This window comes from Manis javanica, chromosome 4 (genome assembly GCF_040802235.1).
Source record: "Manis javanica isolate MJ-LG chromosome 4, MJ_LKY, whole genome shotgun sequence".
NCBI classification, from domain to species: Eukaryota; Metazoa; Chordata; class Mammalia; order Pholidota; family Manidae; genus Manis; species Manis javanica.
In genome coordinates, this window is record NC_133159.1 from 112613742 (window position 1) to 112631001 (window position 17260).

A 17260-nucleotide genomic window follows, 5' to 3' on the forward strand; every position below is an offset into this window, starting at 1 on the left:
CAGAACACTATGCAAAGCACGCAACCTATATACAAAGCATATCCGACACAGCACACAATTAATATCCCACACAACACGTAAAACGCACAGATGACACACCAGCAAAATACGCAAATCAGATAGGAATACACACATGCAACTGAGAACACATACGTTGCGCATCACGTAACACGCATGATCACACACTAAACATGAAACAGAAAACCACTCACAGACCACATAACATTCCCGAACCACGAACACAACACGCTACACAAGAGACGCCTAACACCCAACACACAGACGCACTACAAGCACACAGCACAGGACCACCCACAAACACACCCGTCACACAGCACTCCACGGAGAAATACACACAGAGCACACCCTGCAAACAACATAGTACCCAAACTGCACACATCACATACACAAAAGTCCCAACACAGAAAGTAAACGACACACAGGAAGCACCACATGCACAAACGCATAAACACTGCATTGCACATTAAGCAAAACAGATCAGACTTCAGAGCAGAAGACGCACAATAGCACACAGGATGCGAAATGTAACACAACACGGAATACACACACAATCACAACACAAACCGCAAGCCACAACCTACATTGTACGCAAGAGACAACGCACTTCACACATAACACGAAACCCAACAAACAGAAAACACCACACAGAAAGACGCACGACACAAACAGCGCACACACAACACACACACTAAAAGAAACACGTCAATTACGTTACCATAACACACAAAATAATCCACAAATTACAGAGTACATCACACAACACACACAAACATCACACACAATTTATACATCACACCTCATAACACACACAACTCCCTGCATTGACAACACAGCAACGTAGACCAATGCAACCACTGCATACCACCCTTAAAGCCCCGAACAACACACACTCAAGGAATAACCACAATAAACACGAGTAAACACCCACCAACACAAAGAGAACACACGTAAACTCAACATGCAAAAAGCACATCAGATGAAACAACATACACCACAAACATCACAGGACATAAAGGCGCACAATTCTCAGAAACCACACTTAACCATGTACACACCACACACACGAGGAGGCACACTGCACAAGCAAAACCATATACAGATAACACATTTCCCCTCACACACAACCAATTACACACACAGCTTCTCAAACACAGCTAAACACGTATCACAATCACACACGCATAACACACACAACACATACAAAACCACACACAAAACACACAACCAACAACAAATGCACATAGCACTCTTTTCTAACACTACACACCTCACTCACAACCGCACACAGACACCCCACACATATGTACACACGGGCACCTCGATGCAATGCACAAACAAACACACACACAAAACTCAAAAAATAACAACACAACAGTCACAGGGCACACACCAGACACAACAGAGCACGTTTCTCGTGGAACACACGAATCGCATTTGCGAGAGTACATGCACCACACTCCATGAGGAACACTAAACAAACACAACCACACACAGATGACATCTCACATCACAAACGTGAAAACCAAACACACACATCACCACTCAAACACAACCACACACAAATCACAATCACACACGGAAAACACACCCAACGCCAATCCCTAGGCAAAACACACATAACCAACAAAGAAGACAGCGCACATTGCATACACTACACACTACCAACACAACCACGCACAGGCACAAAACACATGCACCGTCACACAGGAGCACAGCGCAGAACACACACACAACACAGACAACGTGAAACGAGAGTCACAAGAGACACACCACACACCAGGTACGTAAATGGTCACAACACACACGAAAAACATTGCACAGCTGCGTACTGCACACACCGTGAGACATACTAACCGAGCAAATCCGCACACAGTCAACACCCCTCACATCACGTGCATAGCTCAAACAGCCAAACACACACACAACCTAACACAAATCACAAGCACACGCGTAAGTCAGGCACAACACGCACAATTCCACACGAAATCATTAAAAACCTACACAACAGACCGACAACACACTACACACAACACACGCAGCCACAGAAAGGCAATATAGAGCACGCACAGACACACGCGGAGGCACCACGAAACAAAACACACAAACACACAAAACATACACTCACAGAGCACATCAGGTGCAACGCAGAACTAACATCACACAGAATGCTCCAAATACACAGACCAACCAACATCTACCGTGTACGTAACACACAGAAAGCATACAGACGGCACTCACTAAACCCGGAACACAGTACACAACACAGCAGACAACAGAAAGACCAGAGACATTACACATGAAACACGACACCGGAAGCCACACAAGAAAAACAGGACGCATACAAACACCAACGGATAACTCATCAAAAATCACAAATGTACAACACACAACACAAAATGTACAACACTCAATGCACACAACCCACGACTCACAACCACACACATCACACATTGCATGCCACACAGAGAAAATTACAGAGCAATGAACTCAACAAGCAGTAAAGAACCCACACCACACTCAGTACATACTCAACACACGCAACACGGACAACACACAACACACACAAAATAAACAAGACCCACAGATCACAGTCAACACAGCCCGAAACACACAAGAGCACACGTGTAGCACACACAGCATAGCAAAACGGAATACACACAGAATCACAAAACAAACACCACAAATCACTCGCCACCGCATATCAACAACGAAAAACAGCACACTTCACAGAAAAATCCAGAAAGCACAACACAGATCAAACACACACAATACACAGTTAAAATCACATAACCACAACCCACACAGCAAGACATAAAACAACGAAACCAAACGAACCACACCACACACAACACAACGCACACAGAAGGGTACATCACAACAGTGCAAACAACACACCCTGCATACAGCAGGCATAAAACAACACACACAGGTCATACAACACGCCGGCCACTCACACACATGGAGAGCGGCAGCACAACACATACAACGCACATGCAAAGCAACCCCAACACGCGAAAGGAGTTTACATTCAAACTCTCCACACACAAACATCACATCACACTAAACAACAAACCGCACACACTCTGAGAACATAACTGCACACAGTACACATGAACCACGGCTTTCAGAGTAAAGGCGATACACACAGTGAGGGACAATGACCAACATGAACACACACAGTACACGCATCACAAATTACCCTCAATACTCAAACAGCGAGCCCCACACACCACCTGTCAGACGCAAACACACGCAAGTCACAACCACATGCAAAACTCGCACCACGCACAACACATGCGAAATGACATGCACAAAATACACAAACCGCAACAAAAAGAACACTGAGTTTATGAAACACATTTCACAGAGTGCACACATCACACAAAACACACATAAAACGTACAGCGCGTAGGGCCTCACAGAACACTATGCAAAGCACGCAACCTATATACAAAGCATATCCGACACAGCACACAATTAATATCCCACACAACACGTAAAACGCACAGATGACACACCAGCAAAATACGCAAATCAGATAGGAATACACACATGCAACTGAGAACACATACGTTGCACATCACGTAACACGCATGATCACACACTAAACATGAAACAGAAAACCACTCACAGACCACATAACATTCCCGAACCACGAACACAACACGCTACACAAGAGACGCCTAACACCCAACACACAGACGCACTACAAGCACACAGCACAGGACCACCCACAAACACACCCGTCACACAGCACTCCACGGAGAAATACACACAGAGCACACCCTGCAAACAACATAGTACCCAAACTGCACACATCACATACACAAAAGTCCCAACACAGAAAGTAAACGACACACAGGAAGCACCACATGCACAAACGCATAAACACTGCATTGCACATTAAGCAAAACAGATCAGACTTCAGAGCAGAAGACGCACAATAGCACACAGGATGCGAAATGTAACACAACACGGAATACACACACAATCACAACAAAAACCGCAAGCCACAACCTACATTATACGCAAGAGACAACGCACTTCACACATAACACGAAACCCAACAAACAGAAAACACCACACAGAAAGACGCACGACACAAACAGCGCACACACAACACACACACTAAAAGAAACACGTCAATTACGTTACCATAACACACAAAATAATCCACAAATTACAGAGTACATCACACAACACACACAAACATCACACACAATTTATACATCACACCTCATAACACACACAACTCCCTGCATTGACAACACAGCAACGTAGACCAATGCAACCACTGCATACCACCCTTAAAGCCCCGAACAACACACACTCAAGGAATAACCACAATAAACACGAGTAAACACCCACCAACACAAAGAGAACACACGTAAACTCAACATGCAAAAAGCACATCAGATGAAACAACATACACCACAAACATCACAGGACATAAAGGCGCACAATTCTCAGAAACCACACTTAACCATGTACACACCACACACACGAGGAGGCACACTGCACAAGCAAAACCATATACAGATAACACATTTCCCCTCACACACAACCAATTACACACACAGCTTCTCAAACACAGCTAAACACGTATCACAATCACACACGCATAACACACACAACACATACAAAACCACACACAAAACACACAACCAACAACAAATGCACATAGCACTCTTTTCTAACACTACACACCTCACTCACAACCGCACACAGACACCCCACACATATGTACACACGGGCACCTCGATGCAATGCACAAACAAACACACACACAAAACTCAAAAAATAACAACACAACAGTCACAGGGCACACACCAGACACAACAGAGCACGTTTCTCGTGGAACACACGAATCGCATTTGCGAGAGTACATGCACCACACTCCATGAGGAACACTAAACAAACACAACCACACACAGATGACATCTCACATCACAAACGTGAAAACCAAACACACACATCACCACTCAAACACAACCACACACAAATCACAATCACACACGGAAAACACACCCAACGCCAATCCCTAGGCAAAACACACATAACCAACAAAGAAGACAGCGCACATTGCATACACTACACACTACCAACACAACCACGCACAGGCACAAAACACATGCACCGTCACACAGGAGCACAGCGCAGAACACACACACAACACAGACAACGTGAAACGAGAGTCACAAGAGACACACCACACACCAGGTACGTAAATGGTCACAACACACACGAAAAACATTGCACAGCTGCGTACTGCACACACCGTGAGACATACTAACCGAGCAAATCCGCACACAGTCAACACCCCTCACATCACGTGCATAGCTCAAACAGCCAAACACACACACAACCTAACACAAATCACAAGCACACGCGTAAGTCAGGCACAACACGCACAATTCCACACGAAATCATTAAAAACCTACACAACAGACCGACAACACACTACACACAACACACGCAGCCACAGAAAGGCAATATAGAGCACGCACAGACACACGCGGAGGCACCACGAAACAAAACACACAAACACACAAAACATACACTCACAGAGCACATCAGGTGCAACGCAGAACTAACATCACACAGAATGCTCCAAATACACAGACCAACCAACATCTACCGTGTACGTAACACACAGAAAGCATACAGACGGCACTCACTAAACCCGGAACACAGTACACAACACAGCAGACAACAGAAAGACCAGAGACATTACACATGAAACACGACACCGGAAGCCACACAAGAAAAACAGGACGCATACAAACACCAACGGATAACTCATCAAAAATCACAAATGTACAACACACAACACAAAATGTACAACACTCAATGCACACAACCCACGACTCACAACCACACACATCACACATTGCATGCCACACAGAGAAAATTACAGAGCAATGAACTCAACAAGCAGTAAAGAACCCACACCACACTCAGTACATACTCAACACACGCAACACGGACAACACACAACACACACAAAATAAACAAGACCCACAGATCACAGTCAACACAGCCCGAAACACACAAGAGCACACGTGTAGCACACACAGCATAGCAAAACGGAATACACACAGAATCACAAAACAAACACCACAAATCACTCGCCACCGCATATCAACAACGAAAAACAGCACACTTCACAGAAAAATCCAGAAAGCACAACACAGATCAAACACACACAATACACAGTTAAAATCACATAACCACAACCCACACAGCAAGACATAAAACAACGAAACCAAACGAACCACACCACACACAACACAACGCACACAGAAGGGTACATCACAACAGTGCAAACAACACACCCTGCATACAGCAGGCATAAAACAACACACACAGGTCATACAACACGCCGGCCACTCACACACATGGAGAGCGGCAGCACAACACATACAACGCACATGCAAAGCAACCCCAACACGCGAAAGGAGTTTACATTCAAACTCTCCACACACAAACATCACATCACACTAAACAACAAACCGCACACACTCTGAGAACATAACTGCACACAGTACACATGAACCACGGCTTTCAGAGTAAAGGCGATACACACAGTGAGGGACAATGACCAACATGAACACACACAGTACACGCATCACAAATTACCCTCAATACTCAAACAGCGAGCCCCACACACCACCTGTCAGACGCAAACACACGCAAGTCACAACCACATGCAAAACTCGCACCACGCACAACACATGCGAAATGACATGCACAAAATACACAAACCGCAACAAAAAGAACACTGAGTTTATGAAACACATTTCACAGAGTGCACACATCACACAAAACACACATAAAACGTACAGCGCGTAGGGCCTCACAGAACACTATGCAAAGCACGCAACCTATATACAAAGCATATCCGACACAGCACACAATTAATATCCCACACAACACGTAAAACGCACAGATGACACACCAGCAAAATACGCAAATCAGATAGGAATACACACATGCAACTGAGAACACATACGTTGCACATCACGTAACACGCATGATCACACACTAAACATGAAACAGAAAACCACTCACAGACCACATAACATTCCCGAACCACGAACACAACACGCTACACAAGAGACGCCTAACACCCAACACACAGACGCACTACAAGCACACAGCACAGGACCACCCACAAACACACCCGTCACACAGCACTCCACGGAGAAATACACACAGAGCACACCCTGCAAACAACATAGTACCCAAACTGCACACATCACATACACAAAAGTCCCAACACAGAAAGTAAACGACACACAGGAAGCACCACATGCACAAACGCATAAACACTGCATTGCACATTAAGCAAAACAGATCAGACTTCAGAGCAGAAGACGCACAATAGCACACAGGATGCGAAATGTAACACAACACGGAATACACACACAATCACAACAAAAACCGCAAGCCACAACCTACATTATACGCAAGAGACAACGCACTTCACACATAACACGAAACCCAACAAACAGAAAACACCACACAGAAAGACGCACGACACAAACAGCGCACACACAACACACACACTAAAAGAAACACGTCAATTACGTTACCATAACACACAAAATAATCCACAAATTACAGAGTACATCACACAACACACACAAACATCACACACAATTTATACATCACACCTCATAACACACACAACTCCCTGCATTGACAACACAGCAACGTAGACCAATGCAACCACTGCATACCACCCTTAAAGCCCCGAACAACACACACTCAAGGAATAACCACAATAAACACGAGTAAACACCCACCAACACAAAGAGAACACACGTAAACTCAACATGCAAAAAGCACATCAGATGAAACAACATACACCACAAACATCACAGGACATAAAGGCGCACAATTCTCAGAAACCACACTTAACCATGTACACACCACACACACAAGGAGGCACACTGCACAAGCAAAACCATATACAGATAACACATTTCCCCTCACACACAACCAATTACACACACAGCTTCTCAAACACAGCTAAACACGTATCACAATCACACACGCATAACACACACAACACATACAAAACCACACACAAAACACACAACCAACAACAAATGCACATAGCACTCTTTTCTAACACTACACACCTCACTCACAACCGCACACAGACACCCCACACATATGTACACACGGGCACCTCGATGCAATGCACAAACAAACACACACACAAAACTCAAAAAATAACAACACAACAGTCACAGGGCACACACCAGACACAACAGAGCACGTTTCTCGTGGAACACACGAATCGCATTTGCGAGAGTACATGCACCACACTCCATGAGGAACACTAAACAAACACAACCACACACAGATGACATCTCACATCACAAACGTGAAAACCAAACACACACATCACCACTCAAACACAACCACACACAAATCACAATCACACACGGAAAACACACCCAACGCCAATCCCTAGGCAAAACACACATAACCAACAAAGAAGACAGCGCACATTGCATACACTACACACTACCAACACAACCACGCACAGGCACAAAACACATGCACCGTCACACAGGAGCACAGCGCAGAACACACACACAACACAGACAACGTGAAACGAGAGTCACAAGAGACACACCACACACCAGGTACGTAAATGGTCACAACACACACGAAAAACATTGCACAGCTGCGTACTGCACACACCGTGAGACATACTAACCGAGCAAATCCGCACACAGTCAACACCCCTCACATCACGTGCATAGCTCAAACAGCCAAACACACACACAACCTAACACAAATCACAAGCACACGCGTAAGTCAGGCACAACACGCACAATTCCACACGAAATCATTAAAAACCTACACAACAGACCGACAACACACTACACACAACACACGCAGCCACAGAAAGGCAATATAGAGCACGCACAGACACACGCGGAGGCACCACGAAACAAAACACACAAACACACAAAACATACACTCACAGAGCACATCAGGTGCAACGCAGAACTAACATCACACAGAATGCTCCAAATACACAGACCAACCAACATCTACCGTGTACGTAACACACAGAAAGCATACAGACGGCACTCACTAAACCCGGAACACAGTACACAACACAGCAGACAACAGAAAGACCAGAGACATTACACATGAAACACGACACCGGAAGCCACACAAGAAAAACAGGACGCATACAAACACCAACGGATAACTCATCAAAAATCACAAATGTACAACACACAACACAAAATGTACAACACTCAATGCACACAACCCACGACTCACAACCACACACATCACACATTGCATGCCACACAGAGAAAATTACAGAGCAATGAACTCAACAAGCAGTAAAGAACCCACACCACACTCAGTACATACTCAACACACGCAACACGGACAACACACAACACACACAAAATAAACAAGACCCACAGATCACAGTCAACACAGCCCGAAACACACAAGAGCACACGTGTAGCACACACAGCATAGCAAAACGGAATACACACAGAATCACAAAACAAACACCACAAATCACTCGCCACCGCATATCAACAACGAAAAACAGCACACTTCACAGAAAAATCCAGAAAGCACAACACAGATCAAACACACACAATACACAGTTAAAATCACATAACCACAACCCACACAGCAAGACATAAAACAACGAAACCAAACGAACCACACCACACACAACACAACGCACACAGAAGGGTACATCACAACAGTGCAAACAACACACCCTGCATACAGCAGGCATAAAACAACACACACAGGTCATACAACACGCCGGCCACTCACACACATGGAGAGCGGCAGCACAACACATACAACGCACATGCAAAGCAACCCCAACACGCGAAAGGAGTTTACATACAAACTCTCCACACACAAACATCACATCACACTAAACAACAAACCGCACACACTCTGAGAACATAACTGCACACAGTACACATGAACCACGGCTTTCAGAGTAAAGGCGATACACACAGTGAGGGACAATGACCAACATGAACACACACAGTACACGCATCACAAATTACCCTCAATACTCAAACAGCGAGCCCCACACACCACCTGTCAGACGCAAACACACGCAAGTCACAACCACATGCAAAACTCGCACCACGCACAACACATGCGAAATGACATGCACAAAATACACAAACCGCAACAAAAAGAACACTGAGTTTATGAAACACATTTCACAGAGTGCACACATCACACAAAACACACATAAAACGTACAGCGCGTAGGGCCTCACAGAACACTATGCAAAGCACGCAACCTATATACAAAGCATATCCGACACAGCACACAATTAATATCCCACACAACACGTAAAACGCACAGATGACACACCAGCAAAATACGCAAATCAGATAGGAATACACACATGCAACTGAGAACACATACGTTGCACATCACGTAACACGCATGATCACACACTAAACATGAAACAGAAAACCACTCACAGACCACATAACATTCCCGAACCACGAACACAACACGCTACACAAGAGACGCCTAACACCCAACACACAGACGCACTACAAGCACACAGCACAGGACCACCCACAAACACACCCGTCACACAGCACTCCACGGAGAAATACACACAGAGCACACCCTGCAAACAACATAGTACCCAAACTGCACACATCACATACACAAAAGTCCCAACACAGAAAGTAAACGACACACAGGAAGCACCACATGCACAAACGCATAAACACTGCATTGCACATTAAGCAAAACAGATCAGACTTCAGAGCAGAAGACGCACAATAGCACACAGGATGCGAAATGTAACACAACACGGAATACACACACAATCACAACAAAAACCGCAAGCCACAACCTACATTATACGCAAGAGACAACGCACTTCACACATAACACGAAACCCAACAAACAGAAAACACCACACAGAAAGACGCACGACACAAACAGCGCACACACAACACACACACTAAAAGAAACACGTCAATTACGTTACCATAACACACAAAATAATCCACAAATTACAGAGTACATCACACAACACACACAAACATCACACACAATTTATACATCACACCTCATAACACACACAACTCCCTGCATTGACAACACAGCAACGTAGACCAATGCAACCACTGCATACCACCCTTAAAGCCCCGAACAACACACACTCAAGGAATAACCACAATAAACACGAGTAAACACCCACCAACACAAAGAGAACACACGTAAACTCAACATGCAAAAAGCACATCAGATGAAACAACATACACCACAAACATCACAGGACATAAAGGCGCACAATTCTCAGAAACCACACTTAACCATGTACACACCACACACACAAGGAGGCACACTGCACAAGCAAAACCATATACAGATAACACATTTCCCCTCACACACAACCAATTACACACACAGCTTCTCAAACACAGCTAAACACGTATCACAATCACACACGCATAACACACACAACACATACAAAACCACACACAAAACACACAACCAACAACAAATGCACATAGCACTCTTTTCTAACACTACACACCTCACTCACAACCGCACACAGACACCCCACACATATGTACACACGGGCACCTCGATGCAATGCACAAACAAACACACACACAAAACTCAAAAAATAACAACACAACAGTCACAGGGCACACACCAGACACAACAGAGCACGTTTCTCGTGGAACACACGAATCGCATTTGCGAGAGTACATGCACCACACTCCATGAGGAACACTAAACAAACACAACCACACACAGATGACATCTCACATCACAAACGTGAAAACCAAACACACACATCACCACTCAAACACAACCACACACAAATCACAATCACACACGGAAAACACACCCAACGCCAATCCCTAGGCAAAACACACATAACCAACAAAGAAGACAGCGCACATTGCATACACTACACACTACCAACACAACCACGCACAGGCACAAAACACATGCACCGTCACACAGGAGCACAGCGCAGAACACACACACAACACAGACAACGTGAAACGAGAGTCACAAGAGACACACCACACACCAGGTACGTAAATGGTCACAACACACACGAAAAACATTGCACAGCTGCGTACTGCACACACCGTGAGACATACTAACCGAGCAAATCCGCACACAGTCAACACCCCTCACATCACGTGCATAGCTCAAACAGCCAAACACACACACAACCTAACACAAATCACAAGCACACGCGTAAGTCAGGCACAACACGCACAATTCCACACGAAATCATTAAAAACCTACACAACAGACCGACAACACACTACACACAACACACGCAGCCACAGAAAGGCAATATAGAGCACGCACAGACACACGCGGAGGCACCACGAAACAAAACACACAAACACACAAAACATACACTCACAGAGCACATCAGGTGCAACGCAGAACTAACATCACACAGAATGCTCCAAATACACAGACCAACCAACATCTACCGTGTACGTAACACACAGAAAGCATACAGACGGCACTCACTAAACCCGGAACACAGTACACAACACAGCAGACAACAGAAAGACCAGAGACATTACACATGAAACACGACACCGGAAGCCACACAAGAAAAACAGGACGCATACAAACACCAACGGATAACTCATCAAAAATCACAAATGTACAACACACAACACAAAATGTACAACACTCAATGCACACAACCCACGACTCACAACCACACACATCACACATTGCATGCCACACAGAGAAAATTACAGAGCAATGAACTCAACAAGCAGTAAAGAACCCACACCACACTCAGTACATACTCAACACACGCAACACGGACAACACACAACACACACAAAATAAACAAGACCCACAGATCACAGTCAACACAGCCCGAAACACACAAGAGCACACGTGTAGCACACACAGCATAGCAAAACGGAATACACACAGAATCACAAAACAAACACCACAAATCACTCGCCACCGCATATCAACAACGAAAAACAGCACACTTCACAGAAAAATCCAGAAAGCACAACACAGATCAAACACACACAATACACAGTTAAAATCACATAACCACAACCCACACAGCAAGACATAAAACAACGAAACCAAACGAACCACACCACACACAACACAACGCACACAGAAGGGTACATCACAACAGTGCAAACAACACACCCTGCATACAGCAGGCATAAAACAACACACACAGGTCATACAACACGCCGGCCACTCACACACATGGAGAGCGGCAGCACAACACATACAACGCACATGCAAAGCAACCCCAACACGCGAAAGGAGTTTACATACAAACTCTCCACACACAAACATCACATCACACTAAACAACAAACCGCACACACTCTGAGAACATAACTGCACACAGTACACATGAACCACGGCTTTCAGAGTAAAGGCGATACACACAGTGAGGGACAATGACCAACATGAACACACACAGTACACGCATCACAAATTACCCTCAATACTCAAACAGCGAGCCCCACACACCACCTGTCAGACGCAAACACACGCAAGTCACAACCACATGCAAAACTCGCACCACGCACAACACATGCGAAATGACATGCACAAAATACACAAACCGCAACAAAAAGAACACTGAGTTTATGAAACACATTTCACAGAGTGCACACATCACACAAAACACACATAAAACGTACAGCGCGTAGGGCCTCACAGAACACTATGCAAAGCACGCAACCTATATACAAAGCATATCCGACACAGCACACAATTAATATCCCACACAACACGTAAAACGCACAGATGACACACCAGCAAAATACGCAAATCAGATAGGAATACACACATGCAACTGAGAACACATACGTTGCACATCACGTAACACGCATGATCACACACTAAACATGAAACAGAAAACCACTCACAGACCACATAACATTCCCGAACCACGAACACAACACGCTACACAAGAGACGCCTAACACCCAACACACAGACGCACTACAAGCACACAGCACAGGACCACCCACAAACACACCCGTCACACAGCACTCCACGGAGAAATACACACAGAGCACACCCTGCAAACAACATAGTACCCAAACTGCACACATCACATACACAAAAGTCCCAACACAGAAAGTAAACGACACACAGGAAGCACCACATGCACAAACGCATAAACACTGCATTGCACATTAAGCAAAACAGATCAGACTTCAGAGCAGAAGACGCACAATAGCACACAGGATGCGAAATGTAACACAACACGGAATACACACACAATCACAACAAAAACCGCAAGCCACAACCTACATTGTACGCAAGAGACAACGCACTTCACACATAACACGAAACCCAACAAACAGAAAACACCACACAGAAAGACGCACGACACAAACAGCGCACACACAACACACACACTAAAAGAAACACGTCAATTACGTTACCATAACACACAAAATAATCCACAAATTACAGAGTACATCACACAACACACACAAACATCACACACAATTTATACATCACACCTCATAACACACACAACTCCCTGCATTGACAACACAGCAACGTAGACCAATGCAACCACTGCATACCACCCTTAAAGCCCCGAACAACACACACTCAAGGAATAACCACAATAAACACGAGTAAACACCCACCAACACAAAGAGAACACACGTAAACTCAACATGCAAAAAGCACATCAGATGAAACAACATACACCACAAACATCACAGGACATAAAGGCGCACAATTCTCAGAAACCACACTTAACCATGTACACACCACACACACGAGGAGGCACACTGCACAAGCAAAACCATATACAGATAACACATTTCCCCTCACACACAACCAATTACACACACAGCTTCTCAAACACAGCTAAACACGTATCACAATCACACACGCATAACACACACAACACATACAAAACCACACACAAAACACACAACCAACAACAAATGCACATAGCACTCTTTTCTAACACTACACACCTCACTCACAACCGCACACAGACACCCCACACATATGTACACACGGGCACCTCGATGCAATGCACAAACAAACACACACACAAAACTCAAAAAATAACAACACAACAGTCACAGGGCACACACCAGACACAACAGAGCACGTTTCTCGTGGAACACACGAATCGCATTTGCGAGAGTACATGCACCACACTCCATGAGGAACACTAAACAAACACAACCACACACAGATGACATCTCACATCACAAACGTGAAAACCAAACACACACATCACCACTCAAACACAACCACACACAAATCACAATCACACACGGAAAACACACCCAACGCCAATCCCTAGGCAAAACACACATAACCAACAAAGAAGACAGCGCACATTGCATACACTACACACTACCAACACAACCACGCACAGGCACAAAACACATGCACCGTCACACAGGAGCACAGCGCAGAACACACACACAACACAGACAACGTGAAACGAGAGTCACAAGAGACACACCACACACCAGGTACGTAAATGGTCACAACACACACGAAAAACATTGCACAGCTGCGTACTGCACACACCGTGAGACATACTAACCGAGCAAATCCGCACACAGTCAACACCCCTCACATCACGTGCATAGCTCAAACAGCCAAACACACACACAACCTAACACAAATCACAAGCACACGCGTAAGTCAGGCACAACACGCACAATTCCACACGAAATCATTAAAAACCTACACAACAGACCGACAACACACTACACACAACACACGCAGCCACAGAAAGGCAATATAGAGCACGCACAGACACACGCGGAGGCACCACGAAACAAAACACACAAACACACAAAACATACACTCACAGAGCACATCAGGTGCAACGCAGAACTAACATCACACAGAATGCTCCAAATACACAGACCAACCAACATCTACCGTGTACGTAACACACAGAAAGCATACAGACGGCACTCACTAAACCCGGAACACAGTACACAACACAGCAGACAACAGAAAGACCAGAGACATTACACATGAAACACGACACCGGAAGCCACACAAGAAAAACAGGACGCATACAAACACCAACGGATAACTCATCAAAAATCACAAATGTACAACACACAACACAAAATGTACAACACTCAATGCACACAACCCACGACTCACAACCACACACATCACACATTGCATGCCACACAGAGAAAATTACAGAGCAATGAACTCAACAAGCAGTAAAGAACCCACACCACACTCAGTACATACTCAACACACGCAACACGGACAACACACAACACACACAAAATAAACAAGACCCACAGATCACAGTCAACACAGCCCGAAACACACAAGAGCACACGTGTAGCACACACAGCATAGCAAAACGGAATACACACAGAATCACAAAACAAACACCACAAATCACTCGCCACCGCATATCAACAACGAAAAACAGCACACTTCACAGAAAAATCCAGAAAGCACAACACAGATCAAACACACACAATACACAGTTAAAATCACATAACCACAACCCACACAGCAAGACATAAAACAACGAAACCAAACGAACCACACCACACACAACACAACGCACACAGAAGGGTACATCACAACAGTGCAAACAACACACCCTGCATACAGCAGGCATAAAACAACACACACAGGTCATACAACACGCCGGCCACTCACACACATGGAGAGCGGCAGCACAACACATACAACGCACATGCAAAGCAACCCCAACACGCGAAAGGAGTTTACATACAAACTCTCCACACACAAACATCACATCACACTAAACAACAAACCGCACACACTCTGAGAACATAACTGCACACAGTACACATGAACCACGGCTTTCAGAGTAAAGGCGATACACACAGTGAGGGACAATGACCAACATGAACACACACAGTACACGCATCACAAATTACCCTCAATACTCAAACAGCGAGCCCCACACACCACCTGTCAGACGCAAACACACGCAAGTCACAACCACATGCAAAACTCGCACCACGCACAACACATGCGAAATGACATGCACAAAATACACAAACCGCAACAAAAAGAACACTGAGTTTATGAAACACATTTCACAGAGTGCACACATCACACAAAACACACATAAAACGTACAGCGCGTAGGGCCTCACAGAACACTATGCAAAGCACGCAACCTATATACAAAGCATATCCGACACAGCACACAATT